Source organism: Pleurodeles waltl, chromosome 4_1 (assembly GCF_031143425.1).
Source record: "Pleurodeles waltl isolate 20211129_DDA chromosome 4_1, aPleWal1.hap1.20221129, whole genome shotgun sequence".
Lineage (NCBI taxonomy): Eukaryota > Metazoa > Chordata > Amphibia > Caudata > Salamandridae > Pleurodeles > Pleurodeles waltl.
The window spans coordinates 917,627,294-917,651,059 of NC_090442.1; positions in this window are offsets into that span (position 1 = coordinate 917,627,294).

Here is a 23,766-nt window from a genome sequence, read left to right on the forward strand (position 1 = left end):
GGAGAGTTCTTTTGTTCTCCCCAGCATGAGTATGTCGCTAGTGATCGTCCTGACTCCTCAAGAATTCGTTCTCTTAGCTTTGTGAACGCGCACCCTTGTATTATTTGCCCTCTGATTTCCTCTCTCTCATTCACGAATTGGCATGTGCTGGCTAATTCCTTCAGATGCATGTGGAATGAGTCTGTTGATTCATCTGCTAGTTAACGGGCCTGTCGAAATATGAAACATGCGTAGTCTGTGTTAAGCATCGGCTCAAAGTGGGCGTTTAGTGGGTTTATTAGCGTAAGGTGGGTCTTCGGGGCGGCTTCGATGGTTTTCGAAATTCTGGGAATGTCTTTCCCACGAGATGGAGTAGCATTGCTCTTTTTTGGGCGTTGTCTACTTTGGTTGCTTCAAAGAAAAGGAGGACTCTCTCTACCCAATCTTTCCACCTGGAAGCCTGGGTGGAAGGTGCGCTTTCTATGATGAATGGCTCAACAGCAGGTATGGTGGCCATGTTGTAGAGTGTGGGTGCGTGAGGCGAGGTCTAGGAGGGGTGGCTGGGAGTCCACACAGGAGACGTAGTGCTGGTGTGCCAAGATCAAAAAACGGTGGGTCGATATATGGGTCCACACAGCAGAACCTGGGGGGCTTAATTTGTTGGGGCCACTGAGATTACTGGTGCAGGGGTGTGAGCCGGACCTCGGTATGCAGGCGCTGTACAGATGGAGTCAACAGGGGTAACGCACTCTGTTGGCCACTCTGTGGAGATGCTATGGCCAAGTATGTAGCACGCAGCAAAACTGAGAGTCCCCTCAATGGCTGCAGGGGCCTGGCAGGGCTCCAGTCATCCTCAAGGGATCCACGTAAGAAGTGTGAGCCGAGGGAACACGTGTTTGGGCGCTTACCTGCTGTAATTTGCCCTCGGGGCAGTGGAGGGGCGGCCACGCACACGTTAACTGTTGCCAGGCAGAAAAACGGCAGGCAACACTCAGGCTGGGGAGTGGGCAGACGATGTCCCTGGCAGCACAAAGGCAGGTGGGTCCAAGATTCCTCGTCGCCAGTGTGGAGTCGCAGGTGAGACTCCTGAATATGTGTACAGCGCGGCAATAATGCTCAGACACGCAGTGGAGTTTTAGGTTTGCCGAGAGCAGGACAGCACACATAACTTTTGCACTCCGTTCGTGCCTGCTGCCTACTCGCGCCACTTTTATTTTTATAATTCCCCTGCATCACGTCGGGGCAAAACCATTACCCACATGTTTACCAATGGGAGTGTCCGCGCATCAGTTTACGTCACTGGTCGCGACACTACAGGCTGCCAAGGCTAGAGCTGTGTATGGGTGCCTAGTACAACCTACAGAAAGAATGTCAGTGTGGCCCTAACATGTGAGCGTTGTGGACAAAAAGTCAATGTTTAAACAACAAAATGCTAATTCGACGGTCTGATGCTCCAAGACACAGAAATCAGTGACTCATTGAGAACGAGTCGAAACTCCCAAGGGTGCAAATCACTTACTTTATTGTCAACGCATTTAGTTTTTAGGCATTTGTAATTACTGGTCTGTGGATGGACAAATTTTGTAGCACGAAAAGGCAATTTGTTAACAAGTACCTAGGCATCACCATGGAGCAGTTTGGTATTTCTAACACATTGAAATAAAAAAGATACAGTTTTACAGTAAATGCTGTAAAGCATTTAGAAATGTAATAGGCTTTGCCTTGCCTAACCCTCTCCCCAGAGCTAGGGCCATGTCAAAGAGGTTTTCTATCCTGAGTTTGCAGTGATGGTTGGCATATACAAATTAGCATACAGTTTTCTTATGTTCATTTACATTTCCTTATGATCTTCTGCCTATCAAGCGTACTCAACTTTTAATGCATTATAAAATGATCTACATGCGTGTCTAGGCAACATGGCTGCCCACAATATACCACCATTAAGCAATGGCCAGCGTTATTACCTTCATGCCATGGGTATCAACAATATGCTAGAAATTACCATCACATTGCCAGTAACACCAGTGTGCCATGGGCATGTACTATTTTACCCCGATGCATACAGTTTATTAAGAATGTTTACCACTCTGCTAGGGCCGGCATAAGGCTAGAAATAGATACTATCATAATATAGATGCTCGCAGTACGTTATGAATTTCACAAGGAGCAGCATGGATGCCCACAAATTAGCAAGAAATGCCACCATTTATGTGAGGGACAGACATTTACCAGGGGTTGGGACTTGTCATAGATGCCTAAGGCATCTCTGCCTTCACCAAAGAGAAAGCATGACTGCAGTTCTACAATCGCTCCACTTGCTACCTACAGTTAGAATAGCAATGTTCAAGGTACTCCGCATTGTTCACAGATTCTCCCTAGGAAAAGGACTGCTATACCTACAAGCTAAATTAAAGCAATTCAAACAAAACAGGACACTGCGCTCCAGTTTTGCACCGCTTATCATCCTACCACCTTAGAAATTCATACAAGACATTGCTTTCTCAGTACACGCCACCAAGCTCTTGAACTCCCTACCAGCCAACATTAGAAACATCCAGGAGCATATACACTTCCAAAGATAGTGGGAAACATGGTTATTTCTTAGATAACTGGACCACCAACATCCCGGCAACAGAGCCTAGTCAACGGGTTGGGTTAGGTGGGTTAGGTGGGTTGAAAGGATAAAAATAAGAAAGTCCTCATATGTTGTTTACCTAGGAGGGGGGTGCGCTGTGCTTATGACGTTTTCCTTTTCTCCTGACAGATATGTCTAAGTATGGGAATTTAAGATTGAAATTTCTTTCTTGGAATGTGAATGGTTTAAGAGTGGTAAGCAGGAGGAGGAAGATTTTTGAATATTTAAGATTGGCGGAAGAGGAGATTATCATATTGCAAGAAACTCATCTCCAACAAACAGAGTGGGAGACCTGGGTTAAACGGTTGAATTGGGTTTCTCTTAGCGTATGCTCCTCCCAAACTAGTGTGATAAAAGGCGTGGCAGTTCTCATCAAAAAATCCATAAAGCTTAGGATAGGATCGGTGCAAGTTGACCCTAGAGGGAGATGGGTAGTGGTAGAACTGTGCGTATGTGGTTATTGGGTCACGGTGGCAGGCTATTATGGACCTAACCTAGATGATCCCACACCATTTCAAGAGTTATTCAATATTTTACTTCTAGCTAGATATCCAGTGGTACTAGGCGGAGACTTCAACATTTTGTTAGACCCTGTACACGATAAGTCAACCCCTCGAGGTACGGATAACTCTCCTAAAATGAGGGCACAGGTGAAACAAGCCATGCAAGATTTAGGATTGGTAGACATATGGCACTGCAGAGGAGGCGAAGGAGACAGATATACATTTTACAATAAAAAATATGGGCATAGATCTAGAATAGATTTTTTTTTAATACATAAAAGTTTATGCCCAGAGGTCAGAAAGGTAGCCCACAATCCAGCTCACCTCTCAGATCATTCAGCTGTAAAATTACACTTGGATATCAGGGTCGTAAATAAAGGTATTAGATGTATAATTAATCGCGCTATACTATTAGACGACTCTATAGTAGAAGCATTAAAAAAAGACACAAGAGATTTCTTTCTTTTGAACCAAGGTACGGCAAGTTTATGGTGTGTTTGGGACGCCTTTAAGGCTTATATTAGAGGGAGGCTTATGAGCCTGGCAATATACAAACATCGTGAAGAAAAAGAGAAATTGGGAGATATGGAATTATCTCTAAAAACCTTGCAAGCTGCAATCCATAAAGCACGAGCAGAAGAGAAGGTCAATTTATTAGAGGACTTGATATGTCAAGAGGTTAATGTTCGGACTAAGCTAGAGGCTTTTTTGGAAAATCGCAGTAAGTTAAAATGGGAAGCTAGCCGATATGCTCACCATGAATATGGAGAAGGTTGCAGTAAGCTACTAGCATGGAAGGTTAAGTCAGACCTCTCTAAAAGATATATTTCAGCAGTCAAATCGGACAATACGATTTGTGTGGAGCAAGAAGAGATTGAGGGGGCATTTGTATCTTTTTTCCAAGACGTATACTCAGAAAGCCTGGTTAATTCAGACGAGTCGATTAGTGATTTTCTAGAAAAACTACACCTTCCAGCTCTAGAAGATTCTGAAAAGACCCTATTAAATTGTAAAATAAATGAGGCTGAGCTTATTGAAGGCATAAAAGCGTTAAAAAAAGGAAAGGCCGCTGGTCCAGACAATCTACCTAATGAATTGTACAAGGTCTTGGGGGAAGTTATTAGTCCTTTTTTATTAGAATTATTTAATTCTATGCTGGTTGAGGGGGCTCAGACGCCTAAATCCTGGAGAGAGGCTATAATTTGTCTAGTTTTAAAGCCAGGTAAGGACCCAATGTCTTGTGCATCTTACAGACCCATCTCCCTGTTGAATGCCGACTACAAACTTTATACAGGGATTTTAGCCAGGAGATTAGGGAGTGCCATAGGCAATCTGATTCATACGGATCAAAAGGGTTTTATGAAAGGGAGGTATCTCCAGGATGTAACACATGAGTTATTTGCTGCAATAGATCTGGCGGAACAAGAAAAGACCCCTCTGGCGATCCTGACTTTTGACGCAGCAAAGGCCTTCGATCGGGTCAATTGGTCTTTTTTGAGGTTAGTGCTGGAAAAAGGAGGCTTGGGATTTCCTTTTGTTAGGACAGTCAGGGAATTGTATAGATGCCCCTCAGCGAGAATTCTGGTCAACGGCCAGTTATCACAAGAATTTAGGATTTGGCGGGGTACGCGACAGGGATGTCCATTGTCTCCCTTGCTTTTTAACTTATATATTGAGCCTCTGGCAATTTCTCTTAGGTTAAGTAAGGAAATTACTCCATTTCAAAGTGGGGACTGGGAAAAAAAAGTAGCATTATATGCGGATGATCTTATGCTATACACCAAGGATGTTAGTTCTACCCTACTAGCGTTCAATACTTTGATGGAGCAATTTGGTAAACTTTCTGGTTACAGCGTAAACACAGAAAAGACAGAAATAATGTGTTGGAATTTGACTTATGCTTCTCCTTTAGTCAAACAAGAGATCAGATATTTGGGTATACGATTAACAAATGATCTAAATGAGGTACCTAAACTAAATTTTAACATAACATACAGAGAAACCAAAAAATTGCTAAAGACGTGGGCCGCTCTCCCTCTTTCCATAATTGGAAGATCCAACATTTTGAAGATGTGTATTCTCCCAAAATTCACCTTTTTATTCAACACTATTCCACTAGAGTTTAAGAACTGCTGGTTTAAAAAACTACAGGGGGATTTATCCTCGTTTGTATGGGCCTCTAAAGGAGTAAGGATCTCGTGGAAAAAGATGAGTAAAAAAAAAGAGTGGGGGGGCATTGCGTCTCCAGATTTCTTCAAGTATTATCTGGCATTTCAATTAAAAAACATTAGAAACCTATTGAATAAGAAGTCAGAATATGATCCGGCGTGGAAAGCCTTAACGGCACACCTCGAGGAAAAAGCAGATCATTTTCTATATAAATTCGGCCATCCTAAGTACTTCAAGAAGGTACGCTTGAAGACACTCAGACATGCATGCAACATTTGGATGCACTTTCGGAAGGTGCTAGAGATACCCTATTTTTGCAGCTCTTCCCCCATTTGGGATTCACCTGGCACTCCTGAATGCTTCACTGATAAATTATCAATTCCTTTGAGAGTGAGTGGGATTGTAAGATGGGGCCAGATAATGGAAGGACCAGAACTGTTAAGCTGGTCGACACTTTATGAAGGGACTGGAGGCACAGTCTCCAAATTCAAGTATCTTCAGATAGCTAGTTGGGTTAAATCGCAACAAATAGGAGAAATAGGAAGGAATATATGGGAAGGGAAATTAAACCAGAAAATCATTAATAAGGAAGTTGCTCTGTGGTACCATGCTCTGTTGGAAGCAACAAGGGATGGGACATCCCTTCCCTTGTCGAAGTGGGGGGGGATCTTTCCAACTCTAGATGTGAAATCTTTATGGAATAGGTCCTGCTCAGAGTTGTGGTTCACGACCAGCCCGGCAGAGTTGAAGAAAAACCATTTGTTCACACTTCATAGGGTTTACTGGACGCCGGCCAGATTAACAGCTATCGGGAAAACTCAGAAAAACTGTCCGAGGTGTGGTGACGATAAGGCAAACGATATACACATGTTTTGGCAATGTTCAAAGTTGTGGGAATATTGGGAGGAGATAGGAAACACTTTAAAGATAATATTTAATGTGAACGTAAAATTGGATCTTTCTATGGTGGTGTTTGGGGTCAGTGAACAGGGTATGAATTATCAAAAATTGTCAGCACATCAGGAGCACCTGTTGTTTGTATTAATACTTTTGGCTAGACGAGAAATTTGTCGTAAATGGGTTGACCCCTTTCCCCCCCGTTCTAAGGATTGGCAAATATCTGTAAATCGAATGTGCATAATGGAACAACGAGGTCCCCTTTCTAGAAGGGATAACTTCTGGATGAACTGGGAAAATGTCTACCAATAGTATATTACTGTTTTGCTGTCTGGTCTCCTCCTCGTGCAACTTAAGTCCAATGATTAGTACTCCCCTTACCCAATACTGGGCGATGCTTTGGTTATGACTAGGTTTCATAGAAAATAGTATATCCTGGTTGATGGCATACGATTGGGAGAATAATAAAACGTAGACCAAACGGGACGACCCAAGGGTTACGTTTCCCCCGTCCGGTACCATTTTTCCTCTACCAAAGCATGGGTGATAATTATGAGGACGAAAAAAAAAAAAAATAAATAAATAAATAAATAAATAATAATGAAATCATCTTGTGAATGACTAGCCGTTTTAGTATTGAACTTGGCACTTTCTAAAGTAATTTATGAATGAATGTTTACTGAATAAAAAAACAAATCTGTAAATTTCATTTTGTACTAATTTTAATGGCTATTTCAAAACTGAAGTATATCTAGCATTCATTGATGGATTATAAAAATAAAGTATTCATTACCTGTAAAAAAAAAAAAAAAAAAAAAAAAAAAAACCAGAGCCTAGTCAACAGTCTCACCCTCAAGCGCAATCCTCACTTTACAACACACAAATTGAAAACAACTCAACCAGCAAACTGCTTTCGATATGCAGGTAAGCTAAGGACGGACGGGCTATGGTACATTGTGGCATTATATAGTTATGTCCTTGCATATATAACAGTTATGGCCCACAATAATCCTAAGAGCATACTATTTAGTGATAATCAGCAAATTGTAACTTTTGCCTCTTAAATTACACAAGACATATCTGCTATGAGGGTTTTCCATCACCAGTATTGTACAGCCAAAAAACGAACATCACCAAATGAACAGGCATGGAATAACGTGTGTCACACATTGCTGGACAATTTGGAGGTCTTTAATGCAGTCCACCATTCCAGGTCCCAAAAAGCTATACATTCTAACCGCTTCTTAACATCTCACAAAGGCACTCGGTTATGGGATGATAATAAAAATGCCAATCCCAACAGATCTCTTCACTTCCCTCTGCCTCCAACAATGCTAGCTCAGAATTAAAACTATGCACAAAATCTAGGATTGGAAAACCCAGACAGTAACCAAATGCGTTTTTTATCATAAGAGATACTATAAAGGGACCCGCAGAGCTGTTCAAAGCTACCAGCATACTGAAAACCATAAACTGCTTGTCTGTTCCTTACACTTCATCATCCACTGTACGTCTACCTACTGCGTCCCATAGTATGAGAACCACATCTTGGTGGTCATCACACACATGGAAACACTTTCCGCATAGTATCAAAACAAAGACAACATACATCCAAAGATACACCCTACACAGTATAGCATGCTACCCATGTAAGCAAGTGCCTCAGCACCCTACATAGAGGTAGTAAGCCACATATAGGGCCAGATGTAGGAAACAATTTGCAATTTCCAAGGGACCACTACCTGCCCTGAAAAAATACCGAAACTAAAGGTTTCGGATTTTTTTTTAAGTGCAGCTCGTTTTCCTTTAAGGAAAACGGGCTACACTTAAAAAAAAAAAAACTGCTTTATTTATAAGCAGTCACGAACATGGAGGTCTGACTACAGCAGGCCTCCAAGTTTGCGAGTGCCCAGAGTCGCTATGGGGCCGCAATTTGCGACCCACCTCATTAATATTAATGAGGTGGGTCTTTGCGACCCCATACCGACTCGCAGACGGTGTCTGAGACACCGTTCTGCATACCAAATAGCGAGTTGCAATTTGCGAGTCGGAAGGACTCGCAAATAGCAACTCGCTATTTCTTTTTTTGCTACATCTGTCCCATAAATGCTGCAGTACAATGCAATGTAATGCAGTTTGTCTGGAATTAACCACTATTATGCTAGGGCCAACAAGTATTTTACCAGGGGTAATCATCATGCTGTGAACACCCACTAGTTGTCTGGAAATACCACCATGATGTGACAGCCAGCATTTTACCATAGATGAGCAATGGGAATCAGACCATTGATGCCTACAAGTTGCCAGCATTTAACCAGAGTATACAGTGGGCACAAAAGTCATATGTACCCACATCTGCATATATACACATAAACACATATATTTAGAGACAGACAGGTTCACAGAAGTACACAAATCATTCAAAACCCTTTTTTCATTTACTTATGTTCAGTTGGCGTCCAGACTCTCACTAGTGTCCTGACCCTGTTCTAGGCTGCATTTCCTCTCCCACATGTGAGGGGGCTTCTGCTGCTGTTGGTGGGGTTCCATCAGTTCTCGTGATAGGAAGGAGGAGACTATGGGAGTACATTGGACCACAGGTGAGCCTTGGGAGGTGAAGGGTAGCTAGGAGAGGAGACAGCGGGAAGTTAATTGAAATACTACAGGCAGCCAGATGAAAAGGTGAAAGGGACGGGCTGGTGTGCCCAGGGCAGTAGAGGGGAAGGATGGAGAGGAGAGTGCATCTCTCAGGGCCTGATGGAGTGCTTATGAGTTGATAGTTTCTGGGTGGCAGTGGATGGGTAGGTTGTGGGCGCTCTTGGGGAAAAGAAGTGCCTTTGCCTGCCATTTCCTTTTGGCAGATGGACTCTTACTTTCTTTTTTATCTTTACCCTAGCTATGCAAATTTAACTTTTTTCGTACACCTGTGTAGCATTAGGTACTTCATTTTCTGTGGCTTTGGGTCACTTCTTGAAATTAAATATAATGCTTTGCTTCAAGGTGCTGCTTCTTAATACCTTAAGGTGAGACCTAAAAACCCTTAGATTTCTGAAGAACAAATAACTGTATACATTCAGGAGAACAGATTTAAAATGTTATTCACCAACAGTTAATATAACCCCTTGTCATGATATATTAACCTCATCTACTAGGAACATCCCAGTTTTGTTCTGAATCTTACCTTCATTTTTGGGGTTGCCTTTGTTCAAAGAATAGGGCCAATGGAAGCTCCACATTCCATGTAGATACAAACTCGTATAACACTAGTGCATTCATATTTACCATGTATGAGTCTCAATAGAAGGTGTCTAATGAATCATGCTATTGAACAGTACAAGGAGTTGCAACATGCGTGTGATTTTTCTAAAGTGTAAGTGCCCTGTTGAAATAACTTCTACTTTGACAACAGTATCTTTGATGTAAACTTAAAGCTGCATAAACTGTGAAGCAAAACATCTTTGTGACAAGTAATCACTCTTTCCACCCTTGAATTAATTTGAAGTCTTTAAGGTGTTGCTGCTAGCTACTGACACATACCATTCCCCTAGTCCATTAATTAGGGAATATTTATAATATCTGGTCAAAACAGTCACGCCTTGCAAAGCCCATTGCAGCAACCAACAGCTGAAAGTGGATCAGTTCAATTTTGTTGAAAAGTGTCATGCAATTACAATTGAATAACCTTTGAGCCATTTGAGGCGGAAACACATTTTGTGTTAAAATCTTTGGAAATGCAGCAGATGATGACTTATGAGGCAAGTGCATCCATTTTTGAATACATGAAAAACTTAGAGGCTGACAGGCCAACAAACATAATAGCAGAGTTAAGCTAGGGGTCTGACTTGGTCCAAAGAGCCAAAGTACATGCCATGGCCTCAAAACATTTGTGACAAGATACTGATGTATGCTTTTTTATTGTATTAAGTTTATTACGAATAGACATCCCAGCCACGGTGCCAGTGGAACATCTCTACACCTGTCTCCCCTCCACTCCGCAGCATCACATTCCAACAACAACATTCTAAGAAATCACATTTCTCCCTTCTTATAAACAAAGAACAAAGCATTACAATAAAGAAGTTTTACCTTCAGCACATTTTGGAGTGTGGAAGGATGACCACACCTCGTTTGTGGGTGGGATTTTTAGGTTTTAGTTCTATTTTGTCAATATGTACCACAAAAAAGATTGAGAAAAATCAAAAGGCAGATCCAACTCTGATTCTTCCTACAGGCTTAATTAATCAGTTCCTTAGGCACCGTTCTGTACTACTTCCGATACAGTGTGGGCTTCGTCTTGACCCACTTTTTTAACTTCAGGAGCTCGCAGCCGGTAAGCCTCAGATACAAAAATATAAAGAAATCCGCACTCAGACCCCATTCTTAGATACACGTCCACGCAGTCACCAACACCCAGGTGGGCTGTGCACTGCAAGCCAGAAGTGACCAGGTGTCCCATTTTGTTTATGCTACTCATTGTATTAAATTGTCCCCCGCACTCCTGTCTCCCCACCAACGATACAGGAAACCCGAGCGCAGGACTTGCCTGTGGCCACGATTCTCTGACAGAGTTGTGACAGTCTGAAGCATGTAGTCTTCAAAACCAGGTGGCCCGGTCCGTTTCTCAGTGTCACACCCTCCTCTGCGACTGCTGCTTCTTCTTCCTGTGTCTCCTCAGACTTGTCCTGTTCGCTGCTGCTGCTTGAGCATCCTGTCTCCGCCTCGCTCTCCTTGGATCGCATCTTCTCTCGGCTCCGCCATGCCACCTTTTCCGCCCGAGTTCTCCACAGTGATAGGTGGGGGGGGCGACAACAGCGATAACATTTTCTGTAGGCAGAAGCCAACTCTCATTGGCGGCCATGTTAGGGCTCCATGTGTCGACCCAATTACAATTCCCCCTTTCCAGGAATGGCTGATCAGGCCAGTTCTACAAAGGTTCTTGTGACGGATAATCCACGTTGGTTTGTTGCCAACCCGGTTGATGTTGCACCTAAAATTTCAGAAGATTGGTCAAAACATGATTTTCTAACACTACAGTGAATGCACTTAATTATTGACTTTGAGTGAACCACTACATTAGTGATCTGTTAAAACACACAGTGTAAACTACATAATGGATACAAATAGGTCATAATTGTGATGTCGGGGTGGCAGCAAATTCTACGCTGCACAAGCTGCATGAGGAGGAAAGGAGGAGGAGGAGGAAGTCTCCCACAGCAACCATTGCTACATAGCATCACCATCACTCCTACTGGAGGGGGACACACAAGGGCAAGCCCAAGCCATTTGTAGGACCATCTGTGCATATTAGCCACTGGAGGAGGCCATGCTAGGCCTCCATGCTTTAATCTGAAACAGAATGAGGAAGCACAAGAATGAGGGTAGCTCTCCTCAGAACTCTTTATTGGGTTTCTGGACTGGCACCTTTTTTCTTGACTTAATTAAGAAATTGCTATTCTTATGCTTAATTTAGATGAGGGAATTTCTTCATGGAAAACATTTGCTGTATTATTTCTAATTTATTTGTAATACTCGCAAGCTTGATATTTAACCTTGTTTTGGAATTGGATTATTTGAATTTGTAATAATGATGACTAAAAGATTAATATTTATCAAATAAAATAATCAAACCTTATCGGACTGATAATAAAACCCTTTAACTCACACAAATTCTCTTTATTGTCTATTATAAATCCTTAAATGAACGTTGTTGTTTATAAAGGTTTATGTAAATGATTGCTCCTTCTCCATTGTCTTGTTGACAAACAAAGATCCTTACGAGCAGTGGCAGGAGTAATTTAATGATAACACCCGAAGGCTGAGAAATAAGAATCCCCGAGCCTTCCAGTGGTAGCAGAGTGACTGTTAATGTCATAGGAGAAAAGGAGCTAGAAAGTAAACAACTGCCCAAGTTTAAAACGCCTATTTCCCTTTAATCCAAAGCCTGAGCCTGAGTACTGGAGGAGTTTTCAGTTGCAAAAGCAGTTGTAATGGTGGAGGTGTGACTATGAATAGGGTTGTGCATTGCAAATGTTTATGCTGAGCTTACGTTATTGTAGTAAGGTTATGTATTTGCATTTTGGTAATGGTTATGGTCTAGTTGTGTATATGTGTTGAAGATGAGCAGTTGAAGTTGTTATCGGATTAGGTGTAGTCCAAGATCTCAGGATAAGGTAACATATGATAACATAAGATAAGAAAGATAAATAAGAAATACTGTGATATTACTCGTTTTCTCAGGTTTTGTGGTGTTGGTTTGTGAGTTACCACAATTGAGATAGGGACTTTAACAAATTATTACGATCCTACTAAGTAGTGATTAATGTTAGTGGAACCTATTGCGCAAAGGGGAAACTATATCATTCAGGGTGATTTACTGCTGGTCGAGATTTCACCTTCGTGTGTGTAGGAGAGGAGTCCGAAGGTGTTACTTCTGATTGTTTGTAGTGTGAATTAACTATTTTTAAATCTCTAGTGGAGCAGACAAGAATTATTTGTTTACTGTTCTTGCTTATAAGTTGTGGGATTTAGTGTATGGGAATGTTTTGAAGGAGGGTGAACTGCTGTGAGGAGTTAGAGCTGTGTCAGAGTGTGCTGCACTGGGATAGATCAATTGGTGCGAAGTGTTGTGCTGGAATTGGTTGGTGAAATGACAGGTGCTGTACTGTGATAGGCCCAGGATGAAAGCATTGTGTTAGGATTGGAAGTGAACATTGTTTTGTACAAGAACTAAGAATTAAACAAAAACCTTGAATTTAACTGATTTGATTTGTTTATTATTTGTTGAATTGTTGTGATCAAGAAATGTTTTAAAGTCCTTAAAGACCTAATGAGAGATGATTTGAGAGTCCTGTCTGTGAGGGCGAGAGGAGGCTCCATCAGAAGGTACGCCAGGTCATTATATGGTGACAGATGTACCGCTTCATAGATGTTTGCGGCTTCGTCAATGGCACAATATCACAGAAAAAGAAGGAGCATTAAGGTTTTCACAATATGGTACATTCAATTTAAAGATTCTTAAAACTTTGAGGGAAAATCTATAGGAAATGAAGCCCCCTCCTAGGCCAACACAGTAGAAAACATTAAGTGCTTGGGAGCAAACAGCTCATACCAAAGAGAAAGAAAAGTATTGGAATAGAGCAAAGAAAGAAGAGCGTAATTACGCTGATACTAAATGAGATAAAGAACAGCAAAGAAGAATGAAATGTATAGTTGAGGGAGCTAGCAATACCACAGTACGTGCCCAGCGATAACGGCATAAAACACTGAGAAGAATTGACACCAGGGAAATGAAGACAAGGAGGTTCATTGGCTACAGCCACTGTTGACTCAAATATTATTCAAATTGAGGGACCACCTCCAATACATTTGATTGCAGCTGCACTTGCTGAAGCAGCCACTACTCTAATTACTCCAGTTGTTACGGATTCTATTGTGACTGTTCCTGCATCAGTGTCACAGCTTATATCCGCTCAGACATTAGCAATTCCAATTTCAACTGTACCAATCAATATTGTTCCGAATTCTGTTGTTCCAGGAGCTGTAGGAGGAGTAGCCATGGCACGGATAATCCTGATGTCACAAAACTCACAAATTGTTGCCTGGACCCCACCACAGAATGTTCAATCAGGGAGAAGAATTGTCTTTATAACTCCAATTTCAGAGAAAGAGAAAGGACCATTTGATGATGAAATGTTGCCCCATGGTTTGAAGAAACCTCTAAGAATAGGGGTACAGGAGATCCAGAGAGACCATCTACTAATCAAGGAAAGGCAAGAACCCTAGATGTACCAAAACTGAAGAAGGAATTGGAAGAAATTATTAGGAGATGGTTAGAGATTTCACATTTAATTCAGTTTCCGTAGAATGAGCTGATAAACCTGAGTAAGGAAATTACAAGACATGTAGCTGCCACAGAAGATAAATTGGCAGAGGTGGCTAGTAAATACGAAGAAGACCTCTCCAAGAGTATTCCTTTACAGAAATTGTTAAGGTCCAGTTAGATGAGGAAGCTATTATGACCATGTGATCCTCAGGAATGAGATTACACATTGCTGAATTGGTGAAGTGCATTCGGAAATGGAGCGATTTTGACAGATTAGAAAGCAAATGGGCAAATAAACAAGTAAAGAAAAAGAAACAATCAGATACTACAGAGGCAAATGGCAAGCCACCGCAGATACCTCTAGATGAAGTTTAGGCTATAACTTTCCTTGTGAAGGAGATACCAGGTGGAGGGTATGTTCATGTACTGTGGAGCAGAGGTGATCTATAATGCGACCTTCATTAACAACTTTCCAAAACTGAGACAGAATCCAGCCTGGTGGTATGCACAAGTTGACAGGTTTGTGAAAATTGCAAAGTTTCTGTGGACAGATTTGAACACTTTCTTCAACATTGTGCTAATGAGTGATTTATAGGCTGAGTGTAAGTTAGCTGTGCAATGGCCACATACAGAGCCATCAAGAGACATACATACTAGTGAACTTTCACCTATGGTGATGAAAAAGTACAATTAGGTTATTATCCTTTTGCAGAGAAAAGGTCCAGCGGGGGCATTGATTGGTTGAAGATCAATTGACCTACTCAGAAAGCTATAGAGTCAGTGTATGCTGATTATGAATTTTTTACAGTTGTTCAAGAAAATCCAGAAAAGGGAGATATGTTGAATTGTCTGTCAAAGTTCATTCTTGGTGCGGCCAGAAATCCCTATACACATACAACAGAATGTGATTTGTTGGCAGACAAAAACTTTGGATGAGATTATGAGGTATGTAAAATATGGTAGTGATGAATACAGGATTAAGCAGAACAGGCTTTTATGCTGGTGCAAACAAATCTGTCTCAGCCAGGGTTTCAAAATCAGCTGAATGTAGGGAATGTCAGTGGAATGCATGGTGTTGCTTTCTAGAATAGAGGTCAGTTGGCACAAGGTGGAATTGGTGTTTCACAAGGAAGGGGTCCAGGTGTTCCGATTGCTCCAAATTCACGTGTACATGTTGTGACGTTGCGAAGGTTGACTCCATGTCACTATTGTAACAAGCTAGGGCATTGGAAGAGGGAGTAGGTGGGGATGGACAAATGCAAAGTGTGAATCTACTGCAGGTGTAAAATGTTCAAGTTCAGGTTTCAGTTCAGTGAATGCAGACACCAAATCAGTCACAAGTCTCTATGATTCAGGTCCCACAAGGTCCAGTGACCCCACAAAATATGGGTAACCCAGATTTGAAATAAATCAGCACCAAGAGAAAACTTAATACTTTCCAAAATCAGAATCCATTTCCACAGTTGCCTGTGTTTGAGAATGAGAACTTTGATTCCGATAATTCACAATGACGGTGTGTTCGAAATTGCCCTTTTTGCAGGGTTACCCCAAACATTTTGCCTTTCTCCTCCTCTTTTTCTGAGCTTGTTTTTGTTGGATTTAGTATTATGAGCACTTTACCACTGCTGACCAGTGCTAAAGTGCATGTGCTCTCTCCCCTAAACTTGGTGACATTCGTGCATACCTGTTTGTCATATTTGAATTATCTGCAAGTCCCTTGTAAAGTGGTATACGACATATACAAGGCCTATAAGTTGAATGCTACTAGTTGGCCTGCAGCACTGATTATGCTGATAAAGAAGTAGCCTTTGAAACCTGTTTCAGTCCTGCCACTGCAGTGCCTGTGTGTGCACTTTACTGCCTCTTCGACTTGCCATTTAAAACCTCTTGCAAAGCCTTAAACACCCTTTTTATTACATGTGTCACTCCTAAGGTAGGCCCTAGGTAACCCATAGAGCAGGGTGCTATGTAAGTAAAGGTCAGGACATGTACTTTTAAGTGTTCCATGTCCTGGTATTGAAAAACGTCTAAAATAATTGTACACTACAGTGAGGCCTTCTCCTCTTATAAGCCAGCATTGGGAATTGCTTAATATAAGCTGTTATTCTTGATCGGAAAGGAGTATCTACAAAATGTTTCATACCATTGGAATGGTAATGATAAATCCTCTTTACTTGTGAAGTTGGATTTTACATTACTATTTTAGAAGTGCCAGTTTTATTAAGTGGGCATTTCTCTGTTAGTACTGCTCTGTGTGCTTGATAGTCTGTATCCAATACATATCTGGTTTGGGCTGGGTGACAGCTACATTTGTGTATTCCCTCCAGACAGCCACAACATGGGACACTCAACTGCATCTGTATTCATCTGCATACTTCTGGGTCTTCCTGGCAGGAAGAATGGGAGGGGCTCATACTTAAACTTCAAAGGGTAGTGGCCTAACCTCACACAAACAGCCTGGCATATGGGGCTGGGTTGAAAGGGATCATTGTGCACTTCAGAGAAATCACCCCTACATCAAAGGCAGTCAACGACAATGCATTTCATTAATCTCTACGGAGTTTGACGCCGACGCAGGACCCAACTCCTTGGATAATATCACCACATCGCCTTCACATTTGCTCCTTGACTTGGACGCTTGCTCCAACCAAGATACTTTTTCAGTGGATCCTGCATTGGTTCTGTAGCCAGCCTACCCTCTATTGTGGTTGGCCTAAACTTTGGATTTGCACCACTCCCTCATGAACTCAAGTAACCATTTGACCACTAGTAAATAGGCTCATTTGCGGAAGATCACCAATTTGTTGTATTTGACTTAAGTACTGTCATCTGTTAGGAATAGATCTTTTGTGGCAAACTGAATTGCAGTATATATTTTTATATTGGATGATTTTGAATTTCAAACACATGATGAAGATCCAAAATGGCCAGACAAGAGACAGCTGTTGGATTGTACCTTGTAAGAATGGTAGAGGATTTATCTCCTGATTTATGAGATACAAGATTTACAAGATACAAGATGTAAAATCAGAAGTATGGGATTTTTCAGAGGAAAGAAATCGGACTAATCAAAGGTGTAGAACCAGTCCAAGTAACACAACCCCATTTCTGAGAACGGCACCATTAATCCTATGCCTGAAATAGTGTCTGGAATCTCTCCTGTGATTGAGCCGATATTAGAACAAAGAGTTTTGAAAGAAATAGTTAGAAGTCCTTGCAACTCGCTTATTATGTGTACTACAGAAGCCTACTGGCAAGTATAGGATTGTTCAAAATGTATGAAAAATTAACAGCATAGTCATTCCATGTTTCCCTGCGGTACTGAATCTAGCTACAATATTATTTCAGATTCCCTGTAATGCAGGATGGTTTACTGTTGTGGACCTCTGCAAGTCCTTTTTCTCTACTGCATTACGTGAGGACAGTCAATATCTGTTCTCCTTCATGTTCAATGATAGAGTTTTGGAATGGTGCTGAGCTCTACAAGGGAATACCGAGAGCCCTTTGATCTTTAATCAGATCTTGAAAAAAGAATCTTGAGACTTTTTACAAATGCCTTGTAATTCAGTTCTTGTACAATACATTGACCTACTTTTAGCATCAACAACACAAGAAGCTTATAAACAGGATATGATTGCTCTACTGAATCATTTGGCTTACGATGGGCATAAAGTGTCCCTGAGCAAGTTGCAATAGTGCCAAAAAGCAGTCCTGTATTTAGGACATATCATTGAAAAGGGAATGAGAAAGGTGTCACAAGTGAGAATCACAGCAATTTTGAAAATTAATCTAACCAAAACACAGTGAGAGATCAGAATGTTTCTGGGATTGGTGGGCTAGTGTAGACAGTATATACCCAACTTTTCCCTAGTGGCAAAGCTTTACCTGAGGCTGACGTACAAGTGTTTGTCTTATCCGCTTCCGTGGCACAACAACTGCTTAAAGATCGGAGAGATAGTCTCTGAAGGAGACCCGCACTCTCTCAGTGCTTACTCACTCGCATGGAGACTCTTGAAGACCTGTAGATAATTTTTAACTTCTCCTTGCCTCTGTTGCCACAAGACTGCCTGGCTGCCTTAAAGCAGTTGAGGCGGTTGGTGTCAATATTAGGAGAAGCAAGAGCATAGTTATGGTGCATCCTCTTACAGTGATGGTCCCTCACTCTGTTGAGATTTTGCTCACTCATACTAAGACCCAATATTCGATAAACAGCAGATTTACAAAATATGAATAGTTGATTCTTTTTAAAAAAATGTATTTATTTTTTAATTATTTTATTGTTAACACTGCAAAATGGTACAGAACTCAAAAGGGACCAAGGTCCCAACATCTACAAACAATGATACCTAATAATTCAGATACTGTGGAAAGCAAATAAGAAATTGGAATGTTGCCAATCACGTTTTGAAAACATAACACATTAATCAATCAAAGGAAAAAATAAAAGATAAGAGATGGGGAAAAAGGCAGAGTACCAGGTTATGGGACCTTCGGGAAGGGCGAGGGGGGGGGGGAATAATCAGACTAACAGGGCGGTGAGGATATAGGTACGAGGTCATCTGGCCGCCCAGTGGTAAAAAAGTCATTCCTCACTGTGTTGAAACCTGGATTGGGGTCATGTTGCGACGTGCTTGTCCTTTAGAACACCAGATCAGGCTGGGTACTGTCACATCGGAGGTCGAAGTATCAGGATAATAGGATAATAATGTGCCGAGACAGCGTAGTGCCAGAATAGCAGACCGATCGTGATATTGGGGCTGGGGTCTTCGCTCAGCACGGTTCATGTGTAGTACTCTGTACCATTTCAGTGATCCGAGGATAGAACTACGAGAGGAGCATACTGGGAGAAATAGGAAAGACCAGGATCAAGTCTCTTAGAAAACTGAGAGAGGAGGAAGAGAGAGAGGGGAAAGAAGGACTGATTAGAAAAAAGAGAATGAAGAAGAGGGGGGATAAGTAAGAGGAGGGAGGGGGGAAGTGGAGGAGGCTGTTGGGAGCTGCAAGAAAAGGGGGGAGGGGAGCGGATAGCTGCGGGCGGTCTACGGTCGTCCTGCGGTGAGGAAGGAGATCCACACTTGGTTGAATAACTGAGCTTGGTCTTGCAGGTTATAGATAATTCTTTCATGCATAGCAATGCGGGTCATAGCTGTGATCCATTCCTCTGGGGTTGGGGAGGTCACCGACCGCCAATGGCGGAGGATACAGATTTTTGTGGTGGCGAGTGCTGTGCGTAACAGTCTTTTGTACGGTCTAGAGATGTCTGGGAGGGAGGTCGTATCTTGTAAGAGTATGAGAGAGGGGGGGAGTGGTGACGGGAGTATCATGGATTCATCCAGAGTGGAGCCCACCACTTCCCACAGTGGTAGGACTGTTGGACAATCGATTAAGATGTGTTTCAGATCACAGTATGTCTCTGAACATCGCCAGCAATTCGTATGGGAGAAGCCCTGCCTTGTGCAATTTCACTGGGGACCAATGCCAGTCATGTAAAATCTTAAAGAGGCAGAACTTTAAACGCGCCTCCGGGGTGCCTCTGTCCAAGGCCTCTATAATGTCTTCCCATTCTGTCGGATCTAGTACCTGTTGCTTATCTAGGAGAGGTTGGGAATAGAGCTGTCGGGTAAGTAGGTCGTAGAGGCCCGCCATAACTCCCCTGTGTTGCCCCCATTTCTGTAGGTAGGTCATCACGGATGAGGGTTGGGATCCCCGTCGGATAGTATCGGTCTCTTGGTGCAGGCAATGCTTGAGTTGCAGGTATCTCCACTTTTGGCTCGGCTGGAGATCAAATTCTTCCCTCAGCCTAAGGAAAGGTTTAAGCGTGTAATTTTCTAGGATCTGAGAAAGTGTATGAATGCCGGCCCTCTTCTATTGCGGCCAGTTGAGCACATCTCCGCCTATCTGTAGACCGCTGTTAAGCCACAGAAGTGCCTGGGCGTGAAGGAGAGGGTAGACCCCCAGTAGACGAAGGGCCCTTCGCCAGGCTGCCCGAGTCGCCTTCAAGATCGGGTTCACCGCGTGAGCGGATGGGAGGTCATCGCGGTAAGGCTCTCCGAGTCCCTCATTCGCATAAAGCAGTAGTCTTTCCAAAGCTACCCACTGTGGCGGATCCGGCCCTTCAGACAAAGTGTGGGACAATTGGGATAGATGTAATGCTAGTGAGTAGTGCTCTACCAATGGAAGTCCCATGCCCGCGTGGGAGAGGCAGGCTAAAAGCTTGGCGGGCACCAGTAGTGGTCGCATAGGACCCCATACAAATGATCTAATGAGTGCATCTATGCTTCGCAGCGTAGAAAGGGGCACCTGTAAGGGGAGGAGTTCCAGGATGTAAGTGAAGCGAGGTACCGTGACCATCCTGACCGTCTGTACTCTGCCCCACATGGAGAGGCCTAATTGGTTCCATTTCGCAAAATCAAGTTTCGTCCGTATGATGAGAGAGTAGATATTGTCCGCCACCAAATGCACCAGACCCGGATTGACTAGCACTCCTAGGTATTTGAGGTGTCCAGCGGAATGGGAAGCCTAGGAGTGCTGCTCTTGTGGTCACACGCGAGAGGGGGAGCGCCTCGCTCTTACCCCAATTGATGCGGTAGCCTGAGAGGGATGCAAATCTATTTTATGACCTCCAAGAGAGGTGGTAGAGAGCGCTCGAGGTCCGTGAGGGTTAATAGGACGTCATCAGCATATAAATAGATTTTAGAGATTCCTGTCGGTAGCATGAGGCCTGTTATGGAAGTGGAGCAGCGGATGGCTGCAGCAAGGGGCCCCATTGCTAGTAGGAACAAAAGGGGTGAAAGGGGGCATCCTTGTCGTGTACCTCTATGGATTGGAAAGGGGTCAGAGAGAAAGCCTCCGCAGTTAACTCTTGCTGCAGGCTGATCATATAGCAGCCGTACCATTGAAATGAATCTGTTTCCCAGGCCAAATCTCTCCAGCGCCGCAAACAGATAGGGCCACTCTATGCGGTCGAACGCCTTTTCGGCATCCAAGGACAAAGCCAGCGCTGTCTCCGGTAAGTCCTTTGAGGACCATAGGGTATGGCATAAGGTGCGTAGGTGGTTCCTAGAAGTGTGGCCCGGTACAAATCCCACCTGTGTATGGTGGATCAGGGACGGTATAACTTTTGCGTAGTCTGTTTGCCAGGACGCTTGCTAGGATTTTTATATCCCCGTTTAGGAGAGATCTGGGCCGGTAACTGCCACACAGCAAGGGATCCCTCCCGGGCTTTGGTATAATGGCTATCGTAGCATTGTTGGAGACGGCTCCTAGAGCTTGCACTGTACAGGTTTCATTCAGGGCCGCGTGCATGATGTCAATTGCCTCCCTCCCTATCCATTTGTAAAATTCTGCCGGGAGTCCATCTTCCCCGGGCGATTTGTGGTAGGGGAGGTCGGAGATGACTCTTTCTATTTCCTGTCTGCTTATTTCCCCTTCTAGAAGGCCACGTCCATCGTCTGACAGGGAGGGTAAGTCGAGGCCGCCAGAAAAGCCGTAATCTGGTCAGGGCTGGATGTTGTCTCTGATGTATAAAGTCGCCTATAGAAAGACGTGAATTTGTTTGCAATTGCTTGCGGTGTGTTAGTATTTCTCCGGAGGAGGTACGGATGGCTGGAATGGCAAGAGCAGCAGTCCTCTGGCGGAGCTGGGCTGCCAGCAGACGTCCTGCTTTCTCGCCCTGTTCATAATGTCTCCCTTGTAACCTCTGTAGAGCATACTCGGCTTGAGAGGTATACAGCTTATTAAGGGCCATTTGGGCACGCTCCAGGTTTCGGCGCCCTGAAAGACAGGGGTGGGTGGTGTATAGCCGTGTGAGCCGCCGGATGTCAAATTTCAGTGCCGCCTGTTGCTCTTTTCTGTCTCGGTTTGGCAGCGCGGCATCCCGCATGAGCTGTCCCCATATTGTTGCTTTGGCTGCAGCCCACAGGATTCGGCTAGAAACAACAGTGCCCAGGTTATCTTGGGCAAAGGTGGATGCGTGGTCCTGTAGCTGTAGCTTACCCTGGGGGGAGCGATATTGATGAACTGCGAATCCCCAGGGCTTGCTTCCCGGGGATACTAGACCCAGTTGGATAGCAACACTAATAGGAGAGTGGTCTGAAAGGCCACCTTCTAGTATGCAGTCATCGTGGGCCTGGGCCACCAGGTTGTGGGATAGGAGAAAATAGTCAAGTCGGGATTGGGTGCCGTGTACCAGTGAGAGGAAGGTAAATTCTCTGTCGGTCGGGTGGGTTAGTCTCCAGTGGTCTACTAGGCCATTGCCCGATAGTATATCGGCATTATTGCTGACGTCCAGGGGTCCCGTTCTGGCCTGAATATGTTCCAGTCACCCCCTATTACGTAGCGGGATGTCCCTATCTCAGTCAGTAGGCAGTTGATTTGTAAGAAAAAGAGGCGCTTTGGACCAGTTGGTGCGTAGACTGAGCCCATACACAGTGAGGAATCGCCTATTTTTAGTTTAGCAAATACGTAGCGACCCTCTGGGTCTGACCACGATTTAGTAACTGTATGGGGGAGGGTCTTACGCAACAATAGTGCCACACCGCATTTTCTTGGGGTGTTCTCCGCGCCTGGTGGAGTTGGGTTGCAACTGAACAAAGCGGTGCCCACCCAGTCTCGTCTTAGTTTGTCAGATTCCAGTTTATCTAAATGGTTCTCTTGCAATAGGGCGACGTCAGCCTGTTTGGAATTGAGGGGGACACTAGGGATGGGGCAGGGGGTGGAGGAGAAGGGAGAGTGGGGATTTGGTGTTGTTTTGAAGGTCGGGATGAAGGGACGTGGGAGAGAGGAAACAGAAAATAAGTGAGGAGAGAAACGAAAGGATGAAGAAAGGGAGAATAAGAAAAGAAGAAGAAACAGGTGGACAAGGCCAAGAAGAAGAGTAAGATTTAGGAAATTGGGACACAAGCCCCGGCGTTCTCGAACTATAACCTGTGAGTCTAAACCCAGGTCTAAAGAGCTCTGACGCCCGACTGGTGGGCCTCACGCCGAGGGAGGCAGCGCCTGTATGGCACCCCGGCCTCCTTAATCTGGCCCTCCCGTCCACGCTCCGGTTTGAGCAACAAAGGGAGAGAAAGGGGGGGGGGGTGTGGAGGGAGGTAGTAGGGAGAGTATGTTAGACTCACTCGATAGTCTGGGTCTGGGAACAGGTCGGTGCTGTACTGCAGGAAGGGGGGTGGGGGAGGGGAAGGAACGGGAAGTAGGGGAAGGATATTGTTCCTCAAGGGTTTGGGAGCGAGGTCATTACCTTGGTCACGTTCAGGAGGACATAATAGCGAGGACAACGTGTGGCTCATTTGTCTAAATAAGAAGGAGAAGGAAGGGAGGGAGAGCCGGAAGGGCAGGAGGGGGCAGGTGGGCCCGGTCGGCAAGAGTGAGGTGGAATACTGTACTGCCGTTGTATGTTAATCTGTTGCGGCAATAAATTGCCACGTGTAATGAGCAGTGGATAATAATCCCTGAAAAATAACCAGAATTAGGATAAATTGGTAGCAGATGGGAGTGATGTGGCAACTCTAAAGAGGTGTGGTGTCTAATGTCTTTAGACAAATGAGACGAGAGTTATGTTATTGAAAAAGGCATGTCCCCTAATCCCCAGGAAATATACAGAAACATGTAATAGCAAATAGAGACAATTAGAAACAATCAAAAACAATCTGGAGCAATGGCCCCTAATAATAACATGTCTGTGAGGTCACAAAATCAGGTACTCATCTCTCCGCTTCATCTTCTCCACAGCAGGGCCCTTTTGGTTCCTCATAAGAGCT